This window comes from Lissotriton vulgaris, chromosome 2_1 (assembly GCF_964263255.1).
Source record: "Lissotriton vulgaris chromosome 2_1, aLisVul1.2, whole genome shotgun sequence".
In the NCBI taxonomy this organism is placed as follows: Eukaryota; Metazoa; Chordata; class Amphibia; order Caudata; family Salamandridae; genus Lissotriton; species Lissotriton vulgaris.
Window position 1 is genome coordinate 336,141,520 of NC_141687.1, and position 12,449 is coordinate 336,153,968.

At 45.6% G+C, this 12,449-nt stretch overlaps 1 pseudogene; it reads right to left on the reverse strand.

Annotated features, from left to right (window-relative positions):
- Positions 1-555: 555 nt before the first annotated feature.
- LOC147730296 (uncharacterized) lies at positions 556-3,016 on the reverse strand (annotated as a pseudogene).
- Between the last annotated feature and the right edge of the window lie 9,433 nt (positions 3,017-12,449).

A 12,449-nucleotide genomic window follows, 5' to 3' on the forward strand; every position in this document is an offset into this window, starting at 1 on the left:
CGGTGGAACAGAAAGTTCCTTGGCAATTTAACAAGCTTTCCCGTTAGTTCTGGCATTTCTGCTCTAATAGTATACACTGCTCTAGTAAAGGCTGGGATGTCTATGGGCCTAGCTCTGGTTCGGTCACCGTCTGGGTGGCGAGTGACCACTGTCATGATACATATGCGAGATATTGCTGCTGTTGAGCAAACCGTTGTCCCATCCTCCTCAAAGTGGATGGGCACGTTTTAATTTTGCCATAAGATCACATCCTAACAAGTTTGCTGGGGCCGTGGGGGAGAATAAGAGACTTCCGTTAACCTACCTCCCCCCTATCTCTATCTCCATCTCCACAGGTTTGGTGAATGGAACCCTCATCGATTCCCCGGAGAACCCCTGTGTGTCCATTGATGAATTTGACAGCAGGAGTCCTCTCACAGATACAGGACCTAGTGGCCCAGTACCAATGAGAAAGCAGTATTCCCTGTCATTTATGGCTACCGTCACAGTAGATTCCTCGTCTGGCCTGTGAGTTATCAATATTACTGGACACATGAGACTACTCAGTGGGCACCTTCATTGAGCATATCCTCCCACAAAATTTTGCTGAAAGGGATTTCCTCCTCTGACCGTTACCCCGCCTTGTAAGGTCTAGGGTTGTACAGTGGGCTGCACTGCCTGTTGCTGCCCATACTGCATTTGGGGCACGTGTAGCGGCTGGAACTGTTATTGAGGCTGCATTTGGGGCTGTGGAAGACTTATCACTTGGGGGCTCATGGCAGGTTGTGCCACAATGCGACCGGGTGGTACCATTTGTTGGCCATATATTACCCCTGCCAGGTCGTCGTTCTTTTTGGTCCTACATTCTTTAATGAAATGTCCTGGCATCTTACAGTAATGGCAAGTCTGCCCCCCCCTGAATGTGTTTTGCCTATTTGCCCCAAACCTTCCTCGCAGTGGCAGTCCTCCCTCTGTCCTCTTTGCTAGTTTCTGTTGTACTTCTTTAGCTGGTGCTTTCTCAGTTGTATCTTTCTCACTCTTTTCCTTGTCCTGTCTCCTTTTACAATAATGTATTATGTGAGCCTGTATCTCAGTCCATGGTTTGGCTTCTATTTTGTCCTGCACTTCAGCTGGTAATCCCTTCTTCACTATGTTGCATTTTGTCCAATCACATCCCATCTCTCCCCTACCTCCTGTGTCCATTTCTCTTTCATTCTGCTGAGGAATTGTGCTGGGTCTTCATCTGGCTGCATTGTCTGTGCCCTGAGAGATCCAATGTCTGGCCAATCTGGGTGCTTTCGTCTTAGTTGTGTCCAAACAATTCCCCTTACTTTGTTGAAGTGTGCCCCATCACATTTTGAATTAGTTAATGCCACGTCCTTTACTCCTGCTTTTATGACCAGTGTATCGGTTTCATCTCCTATAAGGGAGCTTAATAAACTTTTGATGTCGCCTATTGCAAGGAGTATCCCTGCTGTATGTTTTTCAAAAGCAGCTCTCCACTTCCATCAGCAAGTGGTGGCAGCTGTTTTTAAAGATTTTCTTTATCCACCTGGGGCCATGGCATATATTGGGGCGACGCTGAACCTTTAAATATTAAGGGCAGTTGTGACAGGACCGTGTCCCTATGTATAGTAAGGTGAGGCGAGTCATACTGTCTGGCAAATCTTTGCCATATTCTCAGGCTGTCCTTCATAGAAGGATAATCCCACTCAGGATCCCCTATGCCGTGAAGGATGCACATCTCTGCATTTGCCGTCTCGTGGCTCAAAGGAACCATCTCGTGGTCATGATGTCATTTGTGGTGCTAGTCCCTCTGTCCAACCTGCTAGATTGTCAGTAAAAGGGACAACATTGTACCAACTCTGGTTTTGTTGGGCCACCATTTCATTGGGTGTCGGGTCACTGCCTGGGCGCAAAGGGAGTAGGTGTGCTGTGTCTTTTCTCAATGTCATTCTTCCCATCATGTTAAATGTCCCCTGCTTCTCATAAGGGCGTGCATGCGTTCCATCAAATCTCAATTTGTTTAACTCTCACTGTCTCCTCTGTAAGGCCTCAGCACCTCTATTGGTGTCTTCCCTCCTCACAGGCAAATTGTGACTGTTCTCTAGCAAAGTCGTTAATGATGGACATTCTTTTAACATGCTCTGTAAAGTCATCTAATGCCCCATCTGATCCTATGTAAGATCTGTCTGACCTCATACCTTCCTAAGAGATTATGTGCACGGAGGAAGCCCTCCGAGCTTTGGTGTTCAATCATCTGTGACCTGTCTAGTGTCCTCCGATGCCACAAGGGCACCTACTCTTTTCCCAGGTTGTTCTTGTGTCCATCTTCCCTTATCTTGACCCACTGGTTTTCGCTACCCTCCTCTATCAGTCTCCAGCATTCTGCAGAAGGTATTTTTGGTGTAAAGGCTAACTTTCCTGTCCTCCTCTCACTCTCAGGGCTTGAAGTCCTTGGACCGCTGACTGTTTTCCTAGTAACACATCCTCTCTGTGTGTCCTTTTAATCTAATTTTGGGTGCTGACGTTCCCTTTTATCTTTCTTGGTAGGTGCAGTTTCATCTTCTAAATGAAATTAAAGGTAGCATCCTCTGCTCCTACATATTTATTGTGGTCTCTGCCTGACATCTCACGAGGTGTGCTAGCCATTCTTGGGCGCAGCGTTAGCTGGACATAATCACTGTGTTTGGAAGAGGATTCTGATGGTGGGCTACACTCAGGGTCTGAATATCATACAGCAGGCAGACGTGAGGAGGTAGGAGGTGTGTTTGATGTATTAGCCTGCATTGTATACATGCCCTGTACCTTTGCAATGTTTAAACTTGCTTGTGCCTCTCGGTACGGGGGGTGGAGGCGCTGAAGGAGAGGACTGGGGTCTTATCTCAGTCTCCTTCTCGTGTATTTCACAAAATACCTTCCACTGATCTAAGATGATCTTCCTTTTTTCTAATTTCTTCCCATTATATTTGCTTTGTACAACAGTGGCTATATGATCTAATGTTGTTGTCAAATGAGCCTTTTTCAGGCCATGCATGTTCAAGTTTTGATGTTGCCTTATGCCACGCCTTACAATATTTCTCTATTTTGTCCTTGTCACTAGGGAACACCTTAACCATGTGTCTTAGAGGGGTCCCCATTATTTATGCGGGGTACTTGGCCTCTGTTTAGTCTTATATTTGGGCCTAACGTGTCCTGGTTATAAGTGTTTACTCTTCCTAATGATATTGCTTATTTTCAGTTCTTATCTATCTAATGGGGTATTATGGTAGATTTAATTCAGGCTATTCTCCTTGCTACTCATATAGCTAATTAGTTAATTTCTTGGGGGGTATCTCACTGTGGGGTAAACCACTGCAATAGGTTTTGTAGAATTCAAAACCAATTCCACGATCTTAAGTATGGAAAGGTCCTGTTCAGAATCACCTGCAAGAAAATTAGGACGTTCCTATCAAGTCTATCTGTTATTTCTTCTATGGTATGTGTACCTTGAAAATAGCTATTTAGATCCTCATCTATACTACTTGATAGTTCTTCTAGCCTCCAATCTGGAGGCTCTAATGTTTGATTATGGGGATAATTGATAGCATCAGTATTTGTTGTGGGGTTCACGAGGTTACTGCACACTACTCTTAATCACTGTAATGTGGATGACAATGTCTTTGTGTTTACTTCTGTGGGACCAATCTTTTTAGTTATCTGACAGGCGAATAACTGTCACATCAATGTATGTTCGGCGACCCAGTGGTGTTGTATAATCAATACTTATGCGCTCACAAACCTCTGACATTAACGTATTATCTGGTGGTATTGGGATTGCTGGCCAACCAGGGTTAGTACCGTTAGAAAGGGCCACAGGGAGACCATTATAAAAATGGATGGTTATTTCGGGAATCGGTTGTGGTTGTCTACATGTGCGCCCTTGAGACATTTGTCTAAAGAAAAAATCCTTTTCCTAAAACTCTACAGTATTTCACACAATTCAGAAATCTCACCTCTTTTGCCTGGAAGCGTAAAAACTGTAGTCTTAGGCACCCCGCCAATGAATCTGGCTCTCTGCCAATCAGTTAGCAGGGTCACTGTAGGTTTCCTGTCCATATTACCCCACAAACAAAAGATTCTGATAAACACCATTTCCGAAGATTTACATCCAAGAAAATACCGGAATTTTTCTGCAGCTGCAATTGTCCTACTATTTTGCATTCTCACAGTACTCTAAAAAGAAGATACTTTGTATATGTGGGTGGGGATACCTCACAACAAATGGACCAAATATGTGGCTACGTCAAGTGCCCTTTGGAGGTATGTTTTTGCTAAGAGAAATCTGCCACTTTTGGAGGCAGGCACGTCTACCTCTAAAGATGTACCATGTTTGAAACACAGGATGGTCGAACAAACATTTGCCACTGGAAGTACATTTGGATGAGTTACAGCTGGTAAACGTTAGAGAATAGTTCCTAGGCAACATTTTCAAGTATGTAGGGCATTGTGGATAAGGAAACCGGGTGTCAGCTACACAATTCACTTAATTCACACTAACTTCTGCAGTTGTCTAAAGTACCTAGGGCTACTAGGCTTTAATGCGTAAAGCCGGGTAAAGAACTGCACATAATCCACTTGTCACGCCATCAAAATATCGGTCGTTTGGTAGGTAGTCTCCAGTGTGGTTGTCCTCACACATTTGGAACCACACACAAGATTGTAGAATATTTTCTATTACTAATTATCACAAAATTCTACATTTCACATTACGAGAATCGCCATCAACTGATTCATGCTTAAAATCCCCCAGTATACGTTGACATTGTGGCTATATGTAAAGTAAGTCTGAATTACATCAACCAATCCCTGAATTGCAATTAGCATGTACAATTAAAAAATGTAGGTTTTCCTGGTTATCAATTTTATAATCATTTAATTTTTCCTCATGGAATGGAAAATCATTACAGACAGCTCAGTTGCAGTCACTGCATGCATTTTTAGTCTATGAATGATGCAGTTATTTTTACAACCTGAGCGGTCTAGGAACCACAGCGTCATATTAATAGACATGCTTAAAAAGGAAAAGTTACAGATATAAAACCAGTTACTAATTGTTTTTTACACCTATTTTCACCACTGTTTTGGTAATTCGAGAATAGATTGGGGGGTGTTGTAGAATTAAACAATATAAACAAGTGACCCCTTTGCTGAATTCAAAGCTTGACTAGAAAAATATTTCACCTAAGATTTTCTCACAATTTTTCCCATTAACTACAAGCATGTTATTAATTAAATAACGTTGAACATGTATCTGTCTCACTCAATTTTTTTTAGAAAGAGCAAAAAAATGTGTTCTCGGCACTGAAAATGTCTTAAGGCACTTTATTGGTAAAAAAAAGCAAAACATTCTTGTACATCAATTTTTGGCGTCCTATTCTAAAAATGCAATAGTCCTACTTTGGTTACTTTTTCAATACTCGCTAAACAAATTCACAAATTCCGGGTACATTCCTAATCTTAAACATATCAGAAAAAATGATACATATATGGTGTGCATATGTTTTGGACAAAAATTCCAGACAACAAAACTTACCATTAGAAAATCAAGCACATAAAAAAAATTGAGGTCCTGTTAGGAGGCGCAGCTATTTATTGTTCATGGCAATCATCTATGTGTAGACAACCCCACTTTCAGGAAAAGTCGTGCAAAAACTAGTAATTTAGGACCCGCCAATTTTCTTGGAATGTTCTCCTGAAAGCAACTGGTTCTGATTTTGCACATACAAAAGGTGAACAGCTGTAATCGAGAGTTTGCACTATTGTAGAGTTTTTGAAGGAAATGAATGGAATTTGTGGGAAGCAACTTTAACCCTAAAATGTTGACATGATAAAGGGAATTTCTTCTCAAAATATTTTCTGGATTTAGAGCCGACGAATGCGACCTCCCTATCCAGTTGGCGAAATGTCAGCGTTATTTGAACTGGTAATTCGGTTGGAAAGGTACTTGTTTCATTAAAATATGAGGAATACAAAATGAATAAAACTTTGATTTTCTACCCAGATTACTTTGTCTGGCTAATCTCTGCAAAATCGTTTTTGCATATAGGTGTGCTCAAGAGTTCCCCCTTACACCTGTAAGGTTTTCTCTTTATCTAGTTCTTCAGCGCCTCTAGGACAGGAGGCGATCACCTTGAGCACCCTTTCTCTTATGAATTTTGATTTTACCTCCAAACACCGATTACTAGTAAACCTCGGAGTGCAGCGGACTTTATTTGATTTTCAGTTTTTCCTCTGTCCCCACCGCTCAGCACCCATTATTTTACCAACATGTCCCAGGTCACCCCCACGCCGCATGGCCCACCAGCTGTAGGCGCGGCTCTCCCTCAGCGCCACAGGTCCTTCCCTGACCTGCTCCACCCTCCCACTCGGCCTTAAATGGAACCCGCGCGTACACGCAGCGTTCACGCGCGCCGATTGTGTGCCAAAGGCAAGCCTGTCTGTGTCTGTCCGCGCCGAGCGCCCAGACCCCTGGCCCCGACGACGCCAGCCCACACGACGGACCTACGACGCCTCCACCCTCAACGCACTCAAACCCGATCTGCACCCCGTCTGCTACCAAGCCACCCCGATTCGCACCCACGGACCCTTCAGCTGCCAAGCCTGCAAATTCACCTGTCTCCGGACCTGCACCGCATCCAAAAGACCAGGCACCAGCAGCAACCACCTCAAGTGCATCCTGCTCAACAGCCGCTCTGTCCACAGACACGCCGTCGAACTCTGGAACCTGCTCGACACAACATCACCAGACGTCGCCTTCCTCACGGAAACCTGGATGAACGCCTCCTCAGCGCCCGACATCGCCATAGCCATCCCGGACGGATAGAAGATCACCCGGAGGGACTGCGTCAACCAGACCAGAGGAGGCATCGCCATCGTCCACAGGAACACCATCTGCATCACGACCGACTCCGACACCTTCACCACCGCCGAGCACCTCCACTTCCAGATACACACCGACCCCAAGACCACCCTCAGAGGCACCCTCATCTACAGACCCCCGGGACCACGCACCCAATTCAGCGAAGACAACGCAGACCTCATCAGCCCGCACGCCCTCCCCTGACTACATCCTCCTAGGGGACCTCAACTTCCACCTGGAGAACACCAAGGACCGCAACACCACCACCCTGCTGGACAACCTCGCCAACCTCGAACTCAAGCAACTGGTGAACACCCCCACCCACTACGCCGGCCACACGCTTGATACAGTCTTCTCCTCCACCAAGCACATCTCCTTCAGCCACTCCACCGGACTTCATTGGACGGATCACAGCTGCGTCCACTTCAGCTTCAGAAGAACTACGACTCACCACCACTCGCAACAGGTTCCTCGCAGGAGCTGGAGCAAGATCACCACCGACCAGCTCACCACCTCCCTCAGCCTGAACCCTCTCACCAGTGCAACGGACCCTAACGAAGTAGCCCGCACCTTCACACAGTGGCTCACCATCTGCGCCAACGACCTCGCTCCACTGAAGAATCCTCCCAGCAGAACCGGCAGTAAGAAAGCCTCCTGGTGCACCGACGAACTCAAAACATCCAGGAAAAACTGCCGCACCCTCGAAAGAGCCTGGCGCCACGACCAGACCACAGAAAACATGACCGCCCTCATCGCAGCCACCGACAACATCAGATCCCTGCTAGACAATAGTGAAACAGCGGCCCTCATCCTCCAGGATCTATCTGCGGCGTTCGACACCGTCTGCCACCGCACCCTAGCACAACGCCTCAGCAACATCGGTATCCAAGGGAAGGCCCTGGAGTGGATCATCTCGTTCCTCGACGGAAGAACCCAGAGAGTCTGCCTCCCCCGTTCAGATCCGAGGCCACCGAAGTCCATCTGCGGCGTACCACAAGGATCCTCACTCAGCCCCACCCTCTTCGTCTACATGAGCCCCCTCGCAACCATCGCACGCCAACACAACCTCAACATCATCTCCTACGCCGACACCCAGCGGATCCTCTCCCTCACCAACGACCCCGCCACCCCCAGAGCCAACCTACACGAAGGGATGAAAGGCGTCGCCGAGTGGATGAAGAACAGCCGCCTGAAACTGAACTCAGACAAGACGGAAGTCCTCATCCTGGGATCATCGCCCTCCCCCTGGGACGAATCCTAGTGGCCCCCTGCCCTGGGCATCACCCCCAAGCCAACGCACCACACACGAAACCTGGGCTTCATCCTGGACTCCTCCCTCACGATGACCAGACAAGTCAACGCCGTGTTGTCATCGTGCTTCAACACCCTGCGCATGCTCCGTAAGATCTTTTGATGGATCCCCACTGAAACCAGGAAGACGGTCTCCCAGGCTCTCGTCACCAGCCGATTGGACTACGGGAACACCCTCTACGCTGGAACCACTGCCAAACTACAGAAAAGACTCCAGCGCATACAGAACGCCTCCGCAGGACTCATCCTGGACATCCCTCGCCACAGCCACAGCCACAGCCACATCTCGACCCACCTGAGACCTGCACTGGCTCCCCGTCAACAAGAGGATCACGTTAAGACTCCTCACCCAAGCACATAAGGCTCTCCACGACATGGGCCCAAAGTACATCAACAACCGCCTCACTTTCTACACGGCCACCCGCCAGCTACGATCGGCCAGCCTCGCCCTCGCCACCATACCACACATCCGCAGAGCCACCGCTGGAGGAAGATCCTTCTCCTACCTGGCGGCCAAGACATGGAACTCCCTCCCCATCCACCTACGGCTGACCCAGGACCACCTCTCCTTCAGGAAACAACGCAAGACCTGGCTCTTCGAGCAGTAACGGACCCACCTCCCCCCCAAGCACCTTGAGACCCTACTGGGTGAGTAGCGCGCAATACAAATTGCTGATTGATTGATTGAACATGCCTTACGCAGACATAGCTAACCTAACCAGCAACAAAGCTGATACTTTCGAATTCACAACGGAGGACACCGATCAAATATACACACTCATACAGGAGCCCAAGTGTATATCGTCCAGCACAGGATCTGTGCAATCAAACATACGACAACTTCTTTTTGCTGCCAAGAGAGAAATAAATCCACGTTTACACGCTAGCACGCTAATTCGCTATCATAAAGTACAGAGAATACCAAGAGATTTTTACGAATACCGCTCAAATCGACTCTGCAAAAACAACATCAGACTCTCCAAAAGGTGGTTTGTAATTTTGAACAAGTGTTCATTAGATTTAATCCTTCTAATTGTAGAAGAATTGTCAAAAATGCTTGAAGAATTAACAACTGAAGTTACCCAATTGAAAGAAGAGATAAGCAGCAAACTAACACCTGAAGAACTTGGCCAAACACTTGAAGACATCAACGTGCAATTAGAAAAATATACAAAAGAAATCAATGAACGCAAACTCAGAAAGTTTAAAAGGGATACAGTAGATTATAAGCTCGGCGAAGTTTATAACTGGGAAGAAATCTATGCAGCAAGAAGACAACAACGATCCCAATTTAACAAATCTACAGATGGGAAACTTCTTCCTCTGACAACTCCTCTCGCACGAGATTCAACAGACAAGATCCGCGACAACCGCCTCGCCAAGAAAACAAACAACCAAGCAACACTTCAACCAACCAACCTACTGCCTCCAGCACTGCCCGGTGTCTTTTTTAGAATCAGGCACCGACGTAATCGGCGATCCAGGCGGTCCCAGTTTAACAGACTCTCAGCACTCAATAGCAAAGTCAACACAGAGTCACAGGACTTAGTTATAAATATTTCTCAAACCAACATTTCAACCTCACAGATGAAGGTCTTACAAAAGGGCATTTCTTTTGTTCCCACGTACACCACTAATGATTTAGAAATCCAAGTGAGTTTCTATAAATTTATGCGAGCACTCCGACTTAAACACTTCTTCACTAACATCTGTGACCCGCAACCCGTGGAGGACAACAATACCCTCATGTATCTACGACCCAAAAGTTATTTTTTAGCTCCTGTGAGCCATAAGACTTTTGACCTGTTTGAGGCACTGGTACAAAAAGATCTTCAAGCCATCAATAAAAACACTAAACGTTCTAAGCCAAATTTATCTAAGAATGACAAACAAGCTTTAACCCAATTGGCTACAAACTCTGACATTACCATCTGTAAAGCAGACAAGGGCGGTGCCTTAGTGATATTGGACACCCAATTCTACAATTACAGTGTAAACACACATCTACGAGACACCAATACATACATGGAAATAGACACGGACCCCACCATTGAATACACTACTACACTCCAATCTCTCATCGATAAAGCTGTTGCCTTTGGAACCATCACAGACAAAGATAGAAGGTACCCGCTGAAACCGCATCCTCAAACCCCGTACCTATACATGGTTCCCAAAATTCATAAACACCCATTCAAACCCCCTTTTAGACCCATTGTCAGTACGCGCAAGTCTATTCACGAGCCCATCGGCACCTACTTAGACGCCTTCAAGCTTCAGTAAAACAGATGCCCAGCTACCTACAAGATACCACTGACTTCCTGATAAAAATCAAGGACATCACCATTGATCAACCCGCACCTGTATTGTTATGCACAATCGATGTAAACATCTTATATACACCCATTCCCCACAATTTGGGACTCCAAGCAATCGAAGCAGCCTTACTGAAATATCAGAAACCACCAAACCTGCAACATTTTTTATGGAATTGATGCAATTCATATTACTACACAGCTACTTCAAATACTGGGAAAATTTTTTCATCCAATTGACAGGTGTTGCTATGGGCAATCGCGCAGCTCCATCAAACCCCAACCTGTTTATGCATGACTATGCGACCGAACACATACTAACCGTTCCTCATTGGCAAAACCATCTTAAACTATACCATCGATACATCAATGACATCTTTCTCATCTGGACAGGTACAGAAGAACAATTAGTTTCAGCTACACGCCAACTTAACACAGTCAACGAAAGGATACAATTTACCCATACCATCAGCGCTTCAAGAATATCCTTTCTAGACGTGGACATCAAAATAGGCTGCACCAACTTAGAAACATCGATTTACACAAAACAAACTGACCACAATAATTTTCTACACTATTCAAGTTTCCACCAGCCTAGTCTGAAGAGACATCTACCTTACTCGCAACTGCTCCGGGCTAAAAGAATAGCTTCCACTGAAGATAGCTTCAGGAGTGACAGTATGACCATCACAAACAAATTCTTGAAAAGGGGTTATCCAGATCAAATTGTTAAAGCAACCAGTGACAGAGTAGCAGGAATAGAACACACCACTCTACTAACACCCAAAGTGATAACAAGCTCATCAGAATCACGGTGCGTATTTGTTTCCAAATTCTCAACTAACAGCAAACCCATTAAACAATGTATCAAAAAACACTGGCAAGTTCTTCAACTGGAACCTGATTTCAATCAGACTTTTGAACATTATCCTATCTTCGCCTACCAGCGTTCAAAAAACGTACAACAAATGCTCAAACCACGTCTCACGGAATAAACTGTATATAAGGGGACGATTCCATGTCACAACTGTACCAATTGTCACATCATCATCCCAGGAAACATTGTGATGCACCCAACTCAAGGAACCCCCATTTACTTACAAGTGAACGCAACCTGTGATACCATGAATGTGGTATACCTCTTGAAATGTCCCTGCGGTTTGCCCTATGTTGGCAAAACTGAACGGAAGATAAAAACCAGACTCACAGAACATCGCAGCAACATCAGAAACAAGAACCTCAAATCCTGTGCAGCAGCCCACTTTGTCCAGCTCAAACATAACGCATGTCAGATCCGCTTCCAAATCCTGGAGGTGGTGAAAAAACCCACCGGCACGGATTCAAGAAAATTCTTACTACAAAGAGAACTGTATTGGATGCACAGACTGTGTTCAATCCACCCGAAAGGACTCAATGAGAGACTGGAATACAGTAGTTTCCTATAACTTTGGTCTCTCTTGGCACTATTCCTTTTCCTGACCTACTTCCATTTTCTTTTCTACTGCCTTTCCCATCCCTGTTCCCCTGCACTTCATCTTGATTTTCCCTGAATCCGTGACTTTGCACTTTACTTTTTTCTCTACATTTTTTCTCTGTTCTTTTACTGCTCTCACACTCTATTCACGCACATGTCCTTCATTCTAGCGCTATCGCATGCTAACTCTCTACTCTGTACAACATGTTGCTTAAGCATACAGCAATTTTCCACCCATCCTTTGACTCCCCCTCAAACTCCTGGCTTCACCCTCACTGTTAACACACCTTCACCTTCCATTGCCTGAACTCGTGCAGACTGTTCTGCCCCATCTCAGCTTTTGTCAGTTTTTCTTTCAGTCCTTTTTCCTTTTACAGCTTTCGCATTGATCATTGCACTACTTAGTGCTTGCTACACATGTTTTGATGCCCCCGCACTTAATTGTTCATCGCTGTTGTATTTTTTTGAG